The sequence below is a fragment of the Pelodiscus sinensis genome, chromosome 1 (genome assembly GCF_049634645.1).
Source record: "Pelodiscus sinensis isolate JC-2024 chromosome 1, ASM4963464v1, whole genome shotgun sequence".
In the NCBI taxonomy this organism is placed as follows: Eukaryota; Metazoa; Chordata; order Testudines; family Trionychidae; genus Pelodiscus; species Pelodiscus sinensis.
In genome coordinates this window covers 233,048,731-233,069,595 of record NC_134711.1, presented here as the reverse complement: position 1 = coordinate 233,069,595, position 20,865 = coordinate 233,048,731, and the positions used below count along the sequence as shown (strand labels likewise).

Here is a 20,865-nt window from a genome sequence, read left to right as displayed (position 1 = left end):
AATAAAATGCCTTGACCTAACAGAATAGCTCTAGCTTCTGACCATGTGCATTATTGTAAAATATGCTAAGCCTGAATGCTTAGCTTTTTTTAAAAAAATCCAAACTGAACCCTGCTTTATTTCCATCACATAGTCCGCTGTCCGCATTTCCTTCTGTTAAATATATATATTTGGGGGTCCCCCCATTTTTTTCTTATTTGGAAAGCGCTGGTATGCCTCACGAAACAGATCTGGTTGTATGAAACGCTTTATTATTTCTAGTCCAGCTGAAAGAGTTAAGGAGGGCGGGGGAAGGATAAGGAGAGAGAGAGAGAGAGAGAGAGAGAGATGCGACCAAGCGGAAACGCTGCACACACAGGCAACCTCAGTGAACCAAGAAAAAAGAGAAAGTGGCAACCAAAACAAGGGCAAATTGAACACTCCTCGGGGATTTTCAATGAAATAACACAATTCGGACATTCAAGGAACACATCTTTACTAATGATTGTGTTTGTGTTGTGTAATCCATACAGGCTACGTATCCATCATGTATAATGTATGTACACATATAGTAGCGTGTGTGCGCGCGCGCCTATGGATAGAAAAATGCATTATGTTTACATTAAAATGTGAAACACAACGCCCCCCTCTTTCAGTTAATAATTTCCCCACAAAATTCAGCTAGTTGAATTCAGTTTCCAGCACAGACTACATCCCCAACAGCAAGTATGCAGCATTGGCGTGATTTGAAGATTAACTGTAGGCTAGCAGAATTTATTTAGGATCCTGTCCAGCTCCTTGCTTGCACGGTAAAAGATACCATCTTAGGTAGGTTTAGAAAAACCATTAATGTGAAGTATACAGATCTGAAGAGTAATGGTAACTAAACCCTAAACATAACGATTTTTTTTTGTTCCCAGGCGTCCTCCAAAGGCTTCATTTTTATATGTCTAAAAGATCTAACACAGATTTCATTGAATAAATCTGAGATCTCCAGGTGCAGACGTTTGAATAGTCAGTGCCAGAACCCCATGTTTTCCTTTCCAGCCGATTTTGCTTGGATCAGGCTCAAAAACCGAGTGAGTCTCGTGGTTTTGTTTACACTGAATGGGGAGGATAGGAACGGTGCCATGGGGCCGTCTTTCATTAATATACAGTGAGGATTTTGTCTAAATTACTGCTATGAATTTCACAGTACACGCTTTCAAAAGCCGTCTCAGGTGGCCTGATGAAACGTGATAGCGCCTCTGCAAACAGATCTACATTCTTTAAAGAATCCTAAAAATATTGTACACACGCACAACAGAAATAAGCTTGTGCCGGAGTTTTGTGTTTTATAAAAAAAAAAACCCACAGAAACAAAGCAAAAAACAACAGCCAACAACAACTTAGTTCCCTAACTCTCGCCCACCCCCTCCCTTGCAGAGTGTGATTGTTTTGTCTGGAAAAAAAAATCCAAAGTATAACAAGGGGAGAACAGTTAGTGCTGATTTTCATTTGCATAAATTTTCATATATTTTGGTGAAAATAATAGACAAGTGGAGAGCTGGGCTTAGTGGAGTCAGTGCAAAGGAAAATCTAAGCATGGATCGTTTCGCTGGAGTTGAGAACATGATTTTTCCCCTGTCACCTTATTAAAACAAAAATATATACATTTTTTAAAAAACCCTCTAATTCCTGGAAGTCTGGTCGGTAAGTGTTTTAATTTTTTTCTATTTTGTTGTTTTCTTTAAATTCTTGTGAATCTATGTTTAAAAGCTTAAGAAAAGACAGGGAGCCCATGGTAAGTCTGGAAAGGAGCAAGCTTAATGAAAAAAAGTCCCCCCGTCCCTACCCCCCCCCCCCCACGCCTAGTGAAATATTACATAAAAAGCTCATTCCAAAGCTCAAGGCAGTAAAGCAATTCTTTAGTGTTGGAAAGTCTTCTAGTTACTACTTCACTTTTCTGGGCACTGTTAATTATTGTAGCACTGGGGGGGGGGGGGGAAGCCCTAGAAAATATTATAGTTTCTAAATAGTGAAGGATTATACATATTTATTGTTTTCAAATGTTTCTTGAGGAGAATCTCTTCCGATGACTGGAGCACATCAGCTTTGAACAGCAGTAGTATGCTTAGGGGTAAGGAAAAAGTAGAGAAGTGGACACCTGCTGAGAGCTGGGGAATGAAATAAATCAGTCTGGGGCTGGGGGAGGAAGATGAAGAGGAGGAGGAGGAGAAGAGCGATAGTGCACTCATAGGGTTAATATTGTAACTAGGGAACAGACGGTTAAGCACAACATCTAGAGCTCTGTAGTGAAAGTCCATCAGAAAGAGTATAATCAATCAAAACTAACCAGGACATCCCTTCATTTTATTCTCAAAGGAGATTGTGGCTTGAGCATTACAAACCAGATTTCACTTTGTTTCTCATTTCTGACAGTTTTCCTTGTCCCTAGATCCACTTTCCCTGAATTCCTACCTAATTGAGAGGTATAGTCTAATGATCTGAAACTCTTTTACAGCCTTGAGGTCCGTGTGATAAATATGTGATAAATAATGCAAGCTGAAATTACTAGGCCAGATATTGCTACTGAAAACTTTACCCAGGCTTAAATATCCATTACATCACGTTCATTTCTTTTAATTTTAATTTTAAGTGTAATTTTAATTTTATTTTGTTTGCATTCTTCCGCTCTTTTGCATACTCAACAGCTCGGGATCATTATAATTTCCTAGAATTGGTTACTTCTTTGGAAACGGTCGATACTCAAATCAACAAAATGACTTGTAAAAGTAGGGAGGTGTAGGTTTCAATTTTGGGGGAGAAGAATCGCTCATTTTCCACTTCTTGTTGACGGGCACAGCGTCTCTTTTGACTGGGGTTAACTCTGTGTTCTCCATTGGAACAGATGCCGTATAGAGCTGCTCCCTCAAGATCATTTGTTTCCTTGATGGGGGAACATTTCTGAGCAGAACATATTGGTTGCCATAGAGAAAGAAATAAAGGGAAGAACACTAGTCACATTAAGCTATATGTTTGTGCACTGGGCTTTAGATAAAAGGACCCTAGTTCAGCCAAAGAGAACGAAGCCAGACCAGAGTTTCTAGCCTCACTAAAACTAGCTTTATTATGTTTTGGACTTTTACAGTTGAAACATATAAGATAATTTTATTGGTTGTCGTTAATTTTATATGATACGCTTTGCTGAACAAAATAAACTTTTGAAGTGCTCAGTGAGCGCACTGATGGTCAGCAGGGGGCGCACTGACGCGGCTGGTGAGAACTTGGTGAGTAAAACGCTGCTACATTGAACAATTCTGTTCCTCCAAAGTTGTCAGAGGAACAAATGCCCACTCAAAACTACATGTCTATGATATTTTATATAGTTATATAAATTGTGACATCAGAATAGTGAACTGGTAGGGTGGATAAAAAGAATAGAGCAAATTCATATCCTAAATACAGCAGATTTAAAGTCCAAACAGAGCCGTTACACCGTAAGATAAAAATGCAAACATCTACATTGGACTTTACAGTTCGACTAATCGTTATCAAGCCATCCTAAAGATTGTTAATTTGGTGCCAAGTAGCCTCCGAGTAAGTGAAGTCAGTTAAATAAAGAAAAACATTATTTCAGGGTTACTAATGTACCACACAGACTTTTTCCAAATAAAGCTTTTAAACCGCTGCAGATATAACAAAGAGACATAGGGGTCTTTACATCATTTAATATTTAATTGCTATTTTAAGCCTTCAGAAGTTCCTGCAATATTCCCAATAAAGTAGCTACTCATTCTCTTTCGATTACTTCCGTATCTCAAATGTAGTTAGATCGTCTGAAGTCCGCTTCACTAAACATATGCAAAAACTATAAGAAGTTTCAGGCGTAGATATTTACAAACATATATAAAAAAAAGCTTTACTTCAGAGTCTGCTCAGACTTTCTATCGTTTTGCAGACATATTGTCTATAGTCTTAACATATTGCTCAAGGAGCCAATTCCTTTTAGCTATTTTTCTAGGTGGCTCCATGGGACACATAAGTTAGAAATTTACTCCTGTGTTTTTATGGATAGGTACATATGTTTATTCTTATGAAGATCGATCTGTACATCTATATGCACACGATCAAGTTAACATTCCCTTAGCACCAGCTAAACACCTGTAAAATTGGAAGTGACAGAGAGTGTGGGCTGGGGCAGGGCCAGGTTTGATGTAAATCCATAACAAACTCTGCCAGGCCGTAAAGACAGGTTGTTTTCTCGAACTGGAGTTTCATCGGTTTCAGAGTGACCAAGCAAGTTTTATTCTTTGTCTTTACAATGTAAAAAACAATTAAATTCTGGAGATAGAAAGCTAAGTCTCTGGTCAAAAACATAATAGAAAGAAGTAAACAACAAGAGAAACAATAATAGACATTCCTCTTTTTTTCTCTATGTGCAAAGTGTTCACTTTTACAACCCAGTAAACCTTGTCCTGTACTGAAAATGGCTGAAAAATGCAGTGAGATATTTACATAACCAAAACTTTCCACCTTCTTTCATCTGGCAAAGTCAGCATTGACAGTTTTCCAGGCTATTCGTGTAGGTATTTAGAATGGAATTTTCTTCAGCAGCGTCACCACATCATCTTGGATTTACCCATGTTTAGCAAACACTTTTTGGACGTATGACCAGGGGATTTAGAGTTTAGAGGCCAGTGATGGTTAATATACCACATTTCCAAACATGGCATTTTCGTGCAGTTTGTGTTTTGTCTTTTTTTCTATCTCACATGCAACTCTAGTAAACAATTCTAGAAAACAATTCTAGTAGATCAGTGCCTCAGTCTTATTCTTGCATGAGTTACTGTCTGTATACCTCGAAGCGCATAAAAACAAATAGAAAACATGCATACTTAAAATGAGCAACAAGTTAATTTGATAAGAGTTGCTTTCCACTCTGGCTCTGAAAAATATTATTTGGATGTGATCGCCACGTTTATGCCTAAAGTTCCAGGACAATTAAAGCTACAAAGAAGTTTAAAAAAATATTTTATCCGAATAGACATCTTTGCAAAATGAAGAATACTGTCGAGATATTGGGAAATGCAAAGTGGCTATTTACTGAATTTAGTATTCATCTACTTATATTCGAGAATGATTAGATATGTAATAATATACTAGTGGAGGGTAACTGCCTAGTTAGCATTTACAAATTAAAATGTTAAAGGCATGCTACATATATAGTATGTTATATAAAAATATTTTCCTTTATACCACAGTACAGCAGTCAGATGAAAAGGTGGAGTTGACTGGATTCCAAATTTGTAGCTTTCCTGGGTAATGTGATTTGTTCTGTTTTTAAACCTTACCCATATTGTAGTTCACATAACCACGTTGATGGCTGAACAAGAGATATTACACCAGCCAATCTGGAGAAAATAAGAAAATAGACCCATCACTTTTAAAACAACAACAACGAGATACACAATAGGTAGGCTGACCTTTTATCCATACATTTAATTGTGGGTTCCAGTCTGAACCTTATTTATTGTTTAGGATAATAAAGAATTTCTGATTCTGTAATAAATTAGAAAAATAACACAGTGCTACACATACACACAGAGCTAGATTTGAAAACATAGGTACATTTAGAACTGCATACTTCTGATATTATACACTCTATTGTGTTTAGGGTGCACCTAGCATGTAGAGTAATAAAAGTTGTTAAATGAATGGAGTAATCTATCTGCTGACTTGAGTTCCCCGTACATACATTGCATAATGTTACCACCTCCCGTAAAATCCTATGGATATACAGTTACAACCTAGCTCCTTGAATACGTGGGTTTTTATTTAGAAGCATAATTGTGCATATAGCAACATAAAAAAGGATTTACAAGTTAGCGTCTTTGAAAGGCTGTGGAGACCCTCGCCTGGCTTTTTTATTAGACATACTCTGATTTGCCTGCTGGCCACCTCAATCGTGTTTTACATTTTTAAAAAAATTCATATGCATTACATGGATTTTCTTTTACCCGTATAGGACTGGCAGTCTCTTAGTGAATAAGAGGGTGAATAATTGTGGTACACCAGAAAACAGTTCGTGCAGTTTGGCAGCTCTGTTTTTTATTATTAGATTTTTTGACATTTGAACTTGTCTATTGTCTGAGGAGCTCAGTGCCGATTGCAGTAGGTCAAGCTTAAGGCTGCTCTTTTTGGCATTTCACACAAACATGCTCATGCTGTCTATTCTCCTTTACTGAATGCAAGAGCTACAATTTTGCTGATGCGGTTGTTGTTTTCCTTGGGAGACACAAACTGATATTTTCATGAGCGCGTGGTTGTTTTTTGCTCACTTTAGATCCATTCCTAATATATCGTATTTCTTGTTGACTGATACTTTTTAGCACTCAATCGCTTTTACAGAGATATGATTTCAACCTCAAAATGTTTGAAAAAGGGGACTTCAGTAGCTCTGGGATTAAATGATTTATTTCCCCAAAGCTTCACTCAACTCTATCATGACTCCTACAGTCAAAAGTTAACATCATTAATCGTTTCTTTGCATCTCCCCTTCCTAAATTCAACCCTCCGAGCTTACTTAAAAAAATGATTGCTTGATGGGACTGTGAAGTAGGAGACCCTGAGCCCTTTACACGGATTTTTATCCTCGACACTACAATTCTGCAACTTCAGAAACAAGGAACATAACAATAGTGGCAATGGTGAGTTTTGGGCCTTCAGCTGTTTGGCTGAAGTGATCAAACAAACTCGCCCACAAACAGAGGCTTATTAAAGAACATCGTATTACAATTAACATGTAAAGAACAATTTTATACAGTTGGAGGAAAAGGTGCGAACCAAAAAGAGTCAATTATGAATAGGAAAATCATTTTATACTCTTAAAAGACAGAAATTCATTCTTCTAAGTAACTTTTCCCTGGCATGATTTGCGCTTTATTTTTTATTTTTTTTTGTTTTGGACTCCCAGTTTCCCCTAATCTGCCTGGATGCATTGATGGAAATGGAGTTGCAGCCGAGCTCTTCCTATAGCTGCTTTTAATTTACATTTCTTTCTAAAATGAATGCAGAATTTCCTCTCTTCTCTCAGCCTTCCCCGCCCCCTTTAACAAGCGTCCGATAACGCGTTTAAAGCTTGTTATTCGAACACTCAGATCAGCATGCAGAAATGTAATTGCATCGTTTTTCATCGGGAAAGAAGAGGGGAAAAACACACCTAAGAAGAAACCGTAAATGCTGAGTCATTGTAATGCGGTCATTGAGTAAACATGAGCGAGAGATGCTGGCATCTTATTGAAAACCCTAGTGCAAATCGCATCCCCTATCTGCAGGCTTGAGAGCCCTCCTCCCTACCCTGGATTTATTAATCCAGACTTTGAATAAAGTGGAAAAACCGCAGCCAGAGCCCTCCTTTGTCACTGGATCTCCTCCTCATGCACCAGGAGACCTGCTTTGTTATGGTGGAATAAGATAAACACGACACTACAATTCCAGCTGCCCATAATGTGCTTCATGATGTGGGGGGAGTACAGGCCAGTTCACCTACTGTTATAAAGGAGTGGAAAGCAGATTTCGTTTTGATGCTGGTTTGCTTATTTCATCCGGCTTTTAAGAGTACATTGCTCCCCACTCGGGAAAGAGAAGCACCCCCCCCAAACCAAAAGAAACTAAATCTATATATTTTTTTTGTTTAAGAAAAGGTGGAATATATATATTTTTTATTTTACAAGACCTTTTGTTGAAGACAGTTTTCTGGTGTGCCACTAGCTCCCTTTTGAACTGCTTAGAGCTCTATGTTGTGGTTTGCTTACCATTCCTTCGGTCTGAAAGGTATATATGGCTTCAGGTAGGTATGACTGAGCCTCATGAAATGACAAAGCTTCACACAGGCCTCTGACTGCTGGTGGATTGAATGAAGAGTTGAAATCAGTTTGCAGCAAGGCCTGCAGTGGGAAACAAAGAGGCAGAAATGTTGAGCGAGCAAGGAGAGGCAGAAATAGAGAGATGCACTGGGCTTCCTAAAGGTGCTTTTGCTTTTCTGTAGGGAACAGAGCAGCACCCTTTGGGCTGTTTAGAGATTGAGGGCTGGACTGGACAGCCCCCACGGAATCGGAAGCATTCAGAGTAAATTAGTAAGAGTTCACATTGTTTTGTAATGCTGCTATTGTATTCGAGAAGGGTGGATTTTTTGTGTGCCTTCCAAAGGTGAGTGCAGATTGCAATAGTTGCTGCTCTGTTTTTGTTTGTCAAATAGGGCTCTACTCCTGGGAGAGAGGCATGTGGCAGATCCCAGCCCAGGATTACATTAATCAAAGCATTATTTCCCCAGGGATGAACAGCACAAATGATAGTAAATCCTAATAAAATTGGATCTCTGAGAAATTGAACGCTTAAAGTAATCTGGTCTGCCTGATAAAAACTTCAGATTTATAAGATATAGTGTCTCCCACCCTTAGACACCTAAGGTATCATCAGCGTGTGTGTATGAAATAATATTTCCGATTCTCTACATAAAATCAAGCCGTGTGTAGTCTGACAAAGACTCATCACTATATACCATATGAAAAACGAAACATAACACCCCCTACTCTTAACACCATCAATAGGTTAGTATCATACAAAATCGATATTATAAACTCATGTAGGCAGTGGATTTTCTTTTATACGCAGTGAAAATGGGCTTCCATATTAGAATCGCACGAGCTGGATCTTATTAGGACAAATGTATACTTTTCATCTCGACACTATGGGGAAAAAGACTTGAATGGCTGAAGCTGAGTTTAACCATCCTTAGAGAGGTTCAGTTACAGAGGGGAACAATGCTGGGATAAGCAGCCATTGGTGGAGAGAGGGGAATTGTTCCCGAGGCTGTTATTTTGCCTAAAATGTACGGCGCACTGCACTGCCAGGCCCTGCAGACTGCTCCTTCGCCTGTGTGCTGGGCTCAGCGCAGCTCGAGGGGAGCCGCTAGGGATTCACCATCGCTCCGAGTCTCTTCCTCTCGGCCGAAGAAAAGTTTGTCTGTCGCCGAAGTAAGGAGGGGATGACAGTCGCCTGGCTCAGGGCACCGTGCACCGACGTGCAACAGCGGACGGCTAGCACGTGAAACACGCACCCCGTGGGCACCTGGCGCGGGAGAGGGAGCATCCTCCCCCCTCCCTTGCACACTGGCAACTTTTTTTTGGTGTGGGGGGGGAAAGCCCTGCAATTAACATAGCGGCCACCCCCGAATTCCCTGTTCCAGTTGGCCGGGGTGTGCGGAAGCCGCGGACAAAACCGTGCTGCGGGAAGGATCCAGGGGCGAGCGAGGGGCGCGCAGCTGGCAGCGCTCCCCGGCGCGGCACCCAGCGGCGAGGCGAGCCCAGCAGCGGCGGCTTCATGGCATCCAGCGGCTCGGCCTGACCCCGCGGGCCACCAGGGCTGGCTCCTGCTCCTCTCCCCGCCTCTGGCCCCTCCAGCAACCCGCCTCCTGCGCCGGCTTCCCGCCGCCCCCGCCCCAGCCCTGCGGACCGACGGGCCCGGACGCAGCAGCAGCCGCACCTGGCGGGGCGAGCGGCGGGGACCGGCAGGCACATGCACCCGGCTCGGGGCGGCGGCGGGGTGTGTGTCTGCGCGGAAACCCCCGAAATGACGCAACCGAGGCTCCAGCCCAGGCTCCCGCTTGGGCTGGTGCAGCGCCCCTTCCCCCCCCTGCCCCCCCCCGCATCTCCCCGGGGCTGGGGGGGCGGGGAGCTGCCGAGTCCTGCTCCCCTCCGATGCCAAAGCGGAGCTGCTGCCGGCCGCGGTGGGGGGGAGCGGGGGGGGGGGGGGAGGAAGGAGCAGCAGCAGCCCCCAGGGCGCGCGCACACACCCAGCCCCGCGCCCCCGCCGCCCCCCTCCCGGCACCCAAGGGAGCAGCTGGCCGCGCGGAGCTGCCCTCGCCTCCCTCCCCTGGCCCGGCCCCTCCGGCTCGCCCAGCCCAGCGCTGCGCACCGCGGCTCCGCCTGCTCCCAGGTAGCTGCGGCGGCTGCTTCTCAGCCACGCTACAGCTTGGGGGTGGGAAAGGGGAGGGGGCAGCCCCGCACCGCTCATCGCCCTGCCTCCCCTGCCCACTCAGTGCAGCAGAAGTGGGGGGTGTGGGGGTGTCTCTAATGATGTCTTTTCACCCCCTCCCCCCGCCACGGACTGACGTAGAATTGGGTACCCAAGTTTGATTTTTCTCCTGCACTCTCTTTACTTCCTTTCTGCCCCCCCCCCCAACTCCGCGTGAAACTGGATCCAAAATATCAAAGGGTATTACGCGTTAACCTGGTACCTTCCTGCGAGCACTCCTAAGGTAGGTATCGCTGGGGGAGCAAATCCATCCCTTCCAGCGCTCTCAGTAAGTGGTGTGTGTGCGTGTGTCTCGCGGTGTGCTTGTAAATATATCGCCTTTCCTTAATTGGGTCTAGCTTGACGTGCACTTGCTTTGTTCAGGCTCTTTTAATATTTTAGGGGGGAAGAAAATATTCTAGACAGAAAAGGGAGCATTTGTCTTTGTATGTCTATACGATGGTGTCTTCTGTTGTGAAGTTGGAGTTGGGGGGTCTAGTTCGTATGTCAAAATCCTAGCGTCTGAAGAGTTGATAGAAATAGAAGACGGTTCCATACTGCAGACCTAGAGGTTCTCATGTTGATTAATGTCATCCACATCGTTTTGTTGTGGTCACAAACCAGAAGGGAGGTTGCTTACTTCTTTTAAAATATTTGTACCAAGTTGGTTACTTTTTTAATGTTCAGATTTGTTAAATTCGAAATGGAAAAAATGGCAGAGGTTAAACAAATGTCGGAGACCTTACCTGATTTACACTAAACAATGTATCAAAACTGAAAGTTCAGAGCATATACTTTTATAAAAAACATATTAATGGATCTACCTTGAAGATTAGTTAGGAATAACAATGGAATTGCACTCCTACCTAGAACAAGGTTTGATTTTAATGACATTGAGGAGGAGTTGGTTGGACAACTAGCCATGTATATTTTTTAGCTCTTTACATTTATTTATAAGTAATCTTACTACTGTTCACTATTTTGCATCTAGTGCCTTATATATACCTCACTGTTGAAGAGTAGTTTATATAATTATTTGGTGATTCACTTAGTAAAGCTTTTATGCATCACCAGGTATTTTTCCACCTTATCTTTGAAGGTAGTTATGTAGTCATGTGATCTTCTATGAAAAATATGAATGTTAGGGGTCATAAATAGGTTCTCTTTTCACATTCAGCATTTTTGTATTTCTTTGGATTTGATGAGGAAGCTGGTTATCTTTAGGCCTTTATAACAGGAAAGTTCCCAGACAATTTACCTTTTATGTATTTTAAAACACATGCTGGAACAGAAAATCACACTAAGTTACTGAAACCCCCCCAGCAGTAATTGGATGTTCTACTACAGAAACTGTAAATCAGACCCACAAGTTCATAGAGAATATTTATATGTAATTTGCTGGAGGTTTCTCTCTGTACAATACATTTAAAATACATATTCATATGCCTGTATATATACATATGTATATACTTGTGTTTCTAAAACTAACTAAAGAAGGGCATGTATTGCAGCTGAAAAAGACAGTACCTAGATAATAACATATAAAATAGTAATGGAAAAGGAAATTTTATATAATGTCAACAACTTCCGCATGATTTTTGGCATAAGTAATTTAATGCAATTCTGTTTATTTGAACCAGAGCGTTATTACAAAGTGAATTAATAGAACATTAGTACTGAAAAAAGAAACAATTCTTCCTTTGAAATATGAAGTGTCACTAACTTCATAGGAAACCTGGAAGACAGTGAATAATACATGGAAAATATTAATATTTGAAATGCATAATATTTAAAATTACTGTGAACTTAAAATTGTCTCACATCAAGAAAACATAAGTAATTCATTTTAAATTCTAAATTTTAAATTAAATATTTTGCCAATGAATCATTTTACTAGAGAACTACAGTCAGATATCTAAACATATCAGGTCATTTTGCATATGTAATATAATACTTGTGGAATAATAATTTAATTTTGGACATTTGAAAAAAGAACATTTGTTTTGCTTTCCACTACATTGCAAGAAAAACATGTTCAGGTAGCTGATTAATAAAATTACATTAATTGATATATTGCGTAATTCTTGCATATTTAAATACATACAAAAACCAAAACCGTAAAGGGATATTTATAGAAAACATGAGGTCAGAAAAAACAACAACAATCATATTTGGTTTAATATTAATGCAGATTAGAATAGTATTTTTTATACTGTACTGTGAATAAAGCAAATTTTGTAACATTGGGCATTTGGTTTATTAAAAAATACGGCAATATTAATATTATCAAAATAAAAGCTATTGGCAGGATTGTATTAGAATAAAATTCTGTAGACCAACTCCAAATTGTGGTCCATTGGATGTTTCACCATGGATTTCAGTGGGATGAAGATATGGCCCTCAGTCCTTCATGAACAACTTCTTTTGCCTTCAACACTTTCTGGTTTTGATCTAGCACAAATGAGCATGTATAACTAATTCTTCTAAAAGCTAAACCCTGTGTTCCTTTCCAAATGGCCAAATGCTGTTTACCATGTTTTTTAAAGCCAATGGGAGTTTTGCCTGATAAAGTGATAAGGGTCTGGTGTTCAGTCCTCACTCTGACATAAATGCCGTTGACTGCAGTGGGGTTATAATATGGTTGGCAGGAGGGCCATATCGTTTTCTCGTTAAAAATCTATGAGAAGCATGCTGGAGTAAGTGTGCTGAGTGCCATATTGTGATTCTAGTTAAGTCAATGGCAATTATTCCAGAATGAAAAATAAAGACCAGATCCTTCTCACTTTAATCAAGCAAAACTCCCTATGCCCTCAACAACAAAGGCAAGCAGAATTTGCCCCTAAGTAAGGAATATACAGGGGTAAACTTTTAAAAAGAGTTATGTAGACAGCTTAATTTGTGCTGATTTGTAGGTTCAGAAAGCGGTGTTGGATCAAGATGATTGTGAGAATATTTATACTTTACAAATTACACAAGCCATTGACAAGAACTAGGAAATACCGAAATTACCGCTAGATACAGAAAAATTTGCCATACTGGATTATACCAAAAGTCCATATAGTCCATTATCTTGTCTCTGACAATGGCCAACCAGATGGTTCAGAGGAAAGTGGAAGAACCTTTTGATAGGGTAATCTGTGCCCACAGTAGATGTCTTCCTGAATGCTAATTGAGATGGGGTAAAGCCCTGACATGTAACATTTAATAGCTCTTCTTTATTTTGTTATTAATTATGATAACCCCATCTGATGTTGTCTTTTCTATATAAATGGCTTTTAAATCTTGCTATTGAGAATTTGAATTTTAATCTGTTCTGACAGAAAAAAATCTTTTGTTAAAACAGTTTTGCCCTTTTGTCCATAGTTGTTTAAACGTGAATTTCTTTGCTATAAAAACACAGTTGTTTCCACGTTTTTGTGTTTTGTGTGTTTTGTTTTAAATTTTGTAATACCTATGTGAATGATTGTTTATTCCAGAAGAAACTTTTTAAGACACTGGAACTTTCATGTCATGCTTAAAGGATAATTATCGAACTTGTCATAATGAAAACTACTAAAACTACTCCCATGCAAAGGTTGCACCTTATTATTTTTTAAAATTTTCTAATGAGAGAAATCAGAAAAAAATTACAAAATATATAGCATGGATTAAAAGTAAATGACTTGTACAGGGGTATTTAGATGTAGACAAGAGTGTACCTATCTCCTTTTTGGTCGGCAGCATTTCAGATGGTAACATAAGATTTTATTTGTATTCCTATTTTTGTCTGATAGTTCAATAACTATGCTATTTTATATATGGAGATAATTCAACGAGTAAAATTCTATTCAAGTATGTAAAATAAGTCTTTATACAAAGCCAATTAATGAAGTGGGGCTATGAACTGAAAACTATTGTAGCTATAAAAGATACAAAAATAAGGAAGAGAAATGGTCATATTATGTATCTGGAGGGATAAATACACAATAACCATGCCATTTGAAAGCAAGAAGAATTATAATTTGACAATAAAGCCTACACTAAAGAAAGACAGAGATAGTATAGTTCAAGTGAGAAATATAGTAAGTAAAATAAAGCAGGAAAAAAAAAGATGATTTTCAAACTTAACAGTATTTGAATATGTGGACAGGTCTTTTCTAGCTTGACGTTGAAATGTTCCTGTATGCGTCATAATTGCAATAAAATGGCTAGAGAACAAATTACTCAGATAAAACTATTCTACATTGGGTTTAGGTTTTCAGTATTCTTAAATCCTAAATGTAACCTGTAGCAGTTCCACTGTTAATATAAGCAGGTGGATTTGCAATATGCAGGTTAGCACTATTTTGAGATATTGTTCCACAAGCCCTGACTCATGTGAGTAGCCCCATTGACTATGTGAGTAAGAGTTTGCAGGATTAGGTCCTTATATTGTACATCAAGGCCAAAAGTTTCAATTCCAAAAACCTGGGTGCTCCTAAAACTATATTTAGGAACTCACCAAAATACATGCTTTTGAAAAGCAGGAACCCACCTACTTTTCAAAGGTGCTGTGTACTTAAATTTGCCATTGACTTGATGTCAGTGGGATTTGTGGGGGCTCAGCAATTCTGAAAACAGGCGATGGGGAATTAACTATGGATTAAGGAACCTAAGTTTGCTGTCCTGATTTGAAAATTTGGGCTAAATATCGTTGCTTGGAATTTAGGGTTCTTTCTGTCAAGGATATTTAGAATAAAAGGAATACTGAATAATCAAGAAAGTAGTGTTATAACACCCCTTCCTCAAAACACTCACCTTACCCCCATGCATAAAGGTTCTATATTGCTCTCATTGATATAAATGCCAATATTGTAATTACACATATAACAGTTAGTAGCTTTGCCTTTTACGTTAGGGAGAGTAGAAACAATCCCTAAAACATTGAAACATTTTCATAAAAAGGTGATATCAATGCTACAAAGACTTTAATCCAATTAAATACAAGCAGTCTGGTAGTTGCATATGGTCAGTTATGCTTCCAATGCTGCCATTTTAGGTTTCACAACTTAAGATCTTAGTATTATCTTCTTCCACAGATTTCGTGTTATGATTTGGAAATATTAAAATGTATATTTTCAGCTTCCCTTTAAGAAGAACAGTTTTCTGAGCATAAGAAACTGAATTCTAACCATCAATCTAAACTTTCTGGGGCAAATAAATAAAAGTGAGGGAGAGATGATGTCATGTACTGTACCATTGTAATTAATCATGTAACATTCAAATGCTGACATTATGGAATTTTGTTTAGTACAGTAGAATCAGACAAATTAGAAAGTGTGACTGGTCATTGGTCAAAGATTTTCAGTAACATGATCAACGTCTGAAACAATTTTTGTCAGATACCAATGAGTAGAAATTAGGAATGGCTATAATCCAAATCCCTCGGCCAAACATCCCAAAGTTCGGGGAAACCCAGATCTATTCGGATCTTAACTTTCCTTTTGTCTATAACAACAGGTCAAGAAAAGGATAAATGCCAGGCTACATATTTTCTTCCACCGCTGAACAGTGAGATAGTTCTTTGGGAACTGAATTTTGTAAAACTTCCACTCCAGATTTGGGTGTGATCTTTGCGGTTCATCTCTAATACAATATTTTTAAAATATCTGATTCTTCCCAAAGTAATCAAGCTATATACAGCATGGACTGCTGTTTAGTGCTTTGAACTTCTCAGGAAACCTGTATGTATATGTTTTATAAATATATTTAGTAAAGCCAGCTAAAATATTAATAGTTGAAAAATGTACTTTTTAAAGGGACACCATCAACTTGTATAAAATATTAAATATATAAGTTAAGTGTTCCTCCCATTTCCCATTTTTGTGCTTTTTCACTTATTTTTAATTTTTTTGTCTGCATGGGTGCTGAATAAAAGAACCACACAAATAGGGCAAAAGGACTGACTATGCAAGTTAAGATGACTATGCACAAATTGCTATAAAAAGCACAAAGTAAACAAGCTGAATAAAATACAGGAAGATAGTTTCTCTAATCTCTTCCAGTAATAGTAATCATAAGTGTTACATCAACAAATCATGGGAAAAGAAATCAGACCAAAATGTGATTTTTAAGTTGACAGTGCCTCTTCATATTATGCTTGAAGAACTGTTTCAGGAAAAAAAAAAGACATATGACACTGTTCTGGATTTTATTTGTTTAAATGCAAATTTATGGAGCTGGCCGCACACCAAAAATCAGAGAGTTTAGTACTACAGTAGCTTTGGTATTTTTTCAGAACTGTAAGTACTACAGAAGGACAAAAGGAGAATATGAATATATGGCAGCGGATATTTAGATTTAGGGCTACATTTTTGCTTGTTACAGCTGTCAGTTTCTTTTATGGTTTTATTCCATCATTTTATTGTAGTACTACTAGATGCTGATTTATAAAAGCAGGAATTATTTACACCCCAAATTATGAGTTTTTTTATACTATACTTCCTATGTTAGAGACCTTTCAAGTGTCCATGAATCTTTGAATTCATGCAAAAACTCTCCTTCACTGCAGTATGTATTAGTAAAGATTGAATTTAAAAACAGACAAAAAAATAAAATGTTTATTCAAAATTATAAAAAGTGTTCTATTAAATAGGATTTTAAAAAGCAAACTAACATGTAATATCACTATCCCTTTCAGAGTAATTTCTTTTCAGTTTTTTCCTGATTTTAGTACACAGGTCCTGATTTTAGTAGTGGTATTCATTGCTCATTGTGCACAAATTTCTTTATCTATTACCTGAAAATAGCCCAGAATGATTTTACTTTACCAAAATAAGCATTCCCAATGAGTTTCACTCAATAAATGCCTTTCACAGCATTAGTACTGAACTGAAATACAACAGAATATTAATCTAATACATTCCAAAATTCAAATACTTATGATTAATAAGCATTATTATCCATAAATAAGGGCCTAATGATACTTTGGCAGTGTTGTAAACACAAGAATCAGAAGCAATTATTGTCATTATTGTTCTGCAAGTACTTTCCATGAATACTAAATGGATATTGCTGTCCGGCTACTTGGCAAATATAAATCCTGTAGAGACAAATGTCAGTCAGTCAGGTCTGGTTGCTATTAACTATATTTGTCTAATACACAGGACACATAAAGAAGAGTCAACCAAGTTGCTGGAAACAAGAAAACTATTAGTTTAAACTCTTCCTTTATTTATTAACCAACCCTATTAAATATATGTTAGAATAATACTAAAGAGGAAGTTTTCAGCACTTCGGGGTGTACTGGTTAGGGAAATGGATGCCTGGTAATGCACAGATGCACTGATAATTTACCCTTTTTAAAGGGGCATTTCAGCATATATTACGTTTACTTTTTCTGTAGTTTTCTACAGGCCTTGTAGTCTTGACTCACTGCTGATAAGCAGCCTCCAATGCATTCTGACACTGTAGCATACATTTTACTGGCAACATCTCTATCATGAAATTGAAACCTATCCCCTTCAGACAGCTCCAGTCCACTCCAGTGTTCTGGGGTAGGAAGCTCTGAAAAGCCCTGATTTTAGACATGTACATAAATCTCAAAATTGCTAAAAATAAACCCTAAAAATAAAATTAATAACCTCTCCCAAATAAAAGCCATACCTAAAAGCAAGGTGACAGCCACCACAGAACAGTGCTCTGGACTGGAGCTGTTTGTTGATCCATAATCCTGTAATGAGTAATCTCCTTGTCATGCTCTCTAGTGTGTTTGAATATAGTACTAGTGTTGAAGTGTACTAGGTAACCAGCAGGGTGAACACAACCGAATTGGTGCACTTTAGAATCACCCCCCCAGAGTGCCATTACTTCTCCATGAACAAGTTTTAGACATAAGCAGTCATTTTGAGTGCTTTCCTGGTGTTTATTGGATAAGCGCAGATTTTTCTTTTTTCCTGTGTCACAGGAGTTTTATTGTGTTTATCAGTTAAAACCAAAAATCAGAAGCCCTACTGATAGGATTTATTCTAGGGTGTTATACTGAGTGTTGTTGGTTTGAACTTTAGTTTCCATAGGCTATGTCTACACAGTAGGGCTAAAGCCAAAATAATCTACGCAACTTTTGGCGCGGGCTATTCAGCAGTAAGTCTGAGAAACAGCACTCTTCCTCCAACATCCCTTAATCCTCATAAAATGAGGGTTACAGGAGTTAGAGTAAGGAGTCCTTCAGCTCACCATTATTTCAACATTATGTCAAAATAACTGCTAGTGGTGTAGACGCAGGCCATGTTATTTCGGAATAACATTAGTTATTCTAAAATAACACTGCTGTGTAGATGTACCCACAGAAAGAAAAAGACAAATACTAATGCACTGAGTTCTTTTTTCCTCTCCTTGATGATCGGGACATGCAACACCTTATACCAAGCAGTTTACCTTTTTGTTCTCTTTTTTATAGATTAACATTGCCACGATTAAACTTCAGTCTGTTCTGGCTGGATTTTGCAGCATGTGGAACATTAGCTGCTTTTTCACAATTAGGAGGCCAAATCTTATTTTGACTAAGTATGTACAGAAGCCAAATATCTATGATTGTCAGCTACTTATTTCACTTGTAGCTCACTGGTAAATTGGAGACAACTCCTTGTGCAGTGACCAGTAATGAAAATAAAATCAATGGTCAAGTTAGCTATTGTTCACCAGTGTGGAACGGGTCACATCCCATTGGCATGGACAATGTGAAGTCACAGCCATATCCAAATTACATATTCACACACTTGCTATTGAGGATATACAGCCTGATCCAAAGTTCACTGAAGTCATTGGGAATCTTCCGATTGACTTCTATATGCTTTGGATCTGGCCAATATTTGGGGATGTTCTGTGAGAGCACAGCACAGTACGACCAACAGGCTAAGTTAATAGAGGGGCTGTGTGGCTAGTTATGTGCTGATAGCAGAGCTAAATGACTAATAGATTTTCTGCATATGAAATAGACACATGTCCCATGCGTGAGGCACATTTGCCTACATCAAAGCTAGATTGTCTGTGGCCTTGGTGTGTTGACATGCAAGAAGGACATGCAAGAAGACTTTAGCTCCTGCCCTTATATTCCAGAAGCAAGAAATTAGGCAGTTACAGTTTCTTTATTCAGAGCTTCTGCTATGAGTCCCTGGGGAATACACATTTCCCTACAAGGGCCGAAACCATGCCTATAACTGCTAGCTGCAGAGAGAGGCGCACACTCTGCAGTGTCCAATGGTAATGAATTGCCTTGCTGCAGTAGGAAGCTGGGGAAAAATTGTCTCTCTTGAGGAAATTTCTCTAAAAATTCTTTGGGGTGCAGTGCTGATTTGCGTAATCTCTTAGCTCAGGATTTTAGTTAATTTGTACAACCTGCCTTTCAGTGATGTAGGTTAGATGTAATCCTGAGCAATTATTTGCTCCTTCAGTACCCTTGCAACCCATCTTCAAATTTTGTGCATTAATCTCAAGTGTTGATAATTTAGTGCATTTTATAAATTAAAAAAAGCTCTCTTGTGTCATCGACAAGAAGTTTTCATTTGTTAGCTATTCACCATGTAAACTAAAATTAGGAGGCCATGTGCTTTGTGTGTTGTATTATTAATTTTTTTGAAAGTCTAGTAGTAAATAATTATGCCTTAGTGGGTATATAGAATAAAGTTAATACACACTCTGAAGCTCACGTCCTGCAGTTATTTCCGTGTGTGCAGAACTTGGGTGAGTGGACAAAACCCCACCGACTTCAATAAGGGTCAACCCAGGAAGATCCAATTATAGGATTGAGTCCTGTGGGATTATATAAGCAAAGTTGTTGGGGTATTAGTAGAATTCAATTCTCATCTGATATGTTTAATGACAGGGAGAAGTCCCAGCTTGATTCAGGTGAGGGTGAGATTATGTAGACATAGAATCATAGAATCATAGAATAATAGGACTGGAAGGGACCTCGAGAGGGACCTCGAGAGGGACATGCAGCAGGATATACTTCATGGTTTGATTGTATTTGGAAACCAGGAATGGGGTAGAAACAGTGAGCAACATGGAAATTCCGAAGAATATAGTTGAAATATTAACCTTGATTCTGTTCTTGCTTATACTGATATAAGTCAGGAATAACTCCAGTGAAATCTCTGGAGTTGTGTTAATGTAGATCTAGTGCAAGTGAGAGGAGAATCATGCTTTAAACATCTGTAAATCTTATAGGGGCCATGCAGCCGCTCTGTGCCTGATTATCTATCTGCAAAATGGGAATAATAATCCAGACTCATATTTAAAAAGTACAATTTAATAAATTATTAATTATTATAATTGATAATAATAACAAACCATTTTCTGAAATATAAAACCAAGACACAAGGTCTGTGATGAGTGTGGACCACGGTACCATGACACGGTATAAGTATGGAAGTGCCAAGTGATATTTTTTTCCATTTATTTAGATTAAAGAGGTCAAGTTGCCACTTTTAATGTTTAATAATAGTGTCCTTGTTTTGTTATGTGAAAGGTGTTAACATGAATTAAGCATGTAAGCATGCATAAAGGATGTAGCATCCAACTTAATTTAAATTTAACCAAATGGAGGCTTTAAAAAAAACCCCTCTCTCCTTGTTTTTTAGTTTTTTGTTGATAATACTAGCAATGAAATGATTTGCTTTTTATTTCATTCTTCCCTTGTGACCTTTTCCATTTAATTATAAGGAAATACATAATAGAAAAAAAAAGCTTCACAATGGGCCTCATCTGGAGTCCTGTAAAGTCAATGGGAGTGTTTCCAACAACTCCAGTAGTCTGAGGATCAGGAGCAGTGAAGGGAAGAGAATATTCTAGCCTGTCTTGAACAGCTACAAA

General features: G+C 38.7%; 2 long non-coding RNA genes across 2 annotated transcripts in view; one reads left to right on the top strand and one right to left on the bottom strand.

Annotated features, from left to right (window-relative positions):
• Positions 1 to 1,681: 1,681 nt before the first annotated feature.
• On the bottom strand, positions 1,682 to 9,641 carry LOC102458576 (uncharacterized). The gene is made up of 3 exons (XR_012899973.1): positions 9,505 to 9,641; positions 7,776 to 7,907; positions 1,682 to 5,372 (listed from the first exon to the last, which is right to left on the bottom strand). It is a non-coding gene; the product is annotated as an uncharacterized LOC102458576 (long non-coding RNA).
• A 348-nt stretch (positions 9,642 to 9,989) lies between these two features.
• LOC102458251 (uncharacterized) overlaps positions 9,990 to 20,865 on the top strand; it is a 32,366-nt gene continuing 21,490 nt past the window's right edge. Inside the window, exon 1 of the long non-coding RNA XR_001367688.3 lies at positions 9,990 to 10,279. This is a non-coding gene — a long non-coding RNA (uncharacterized LOC102458251). The remainder of the gene's footprint in view (positions 10,280 to 20,865) is intronic.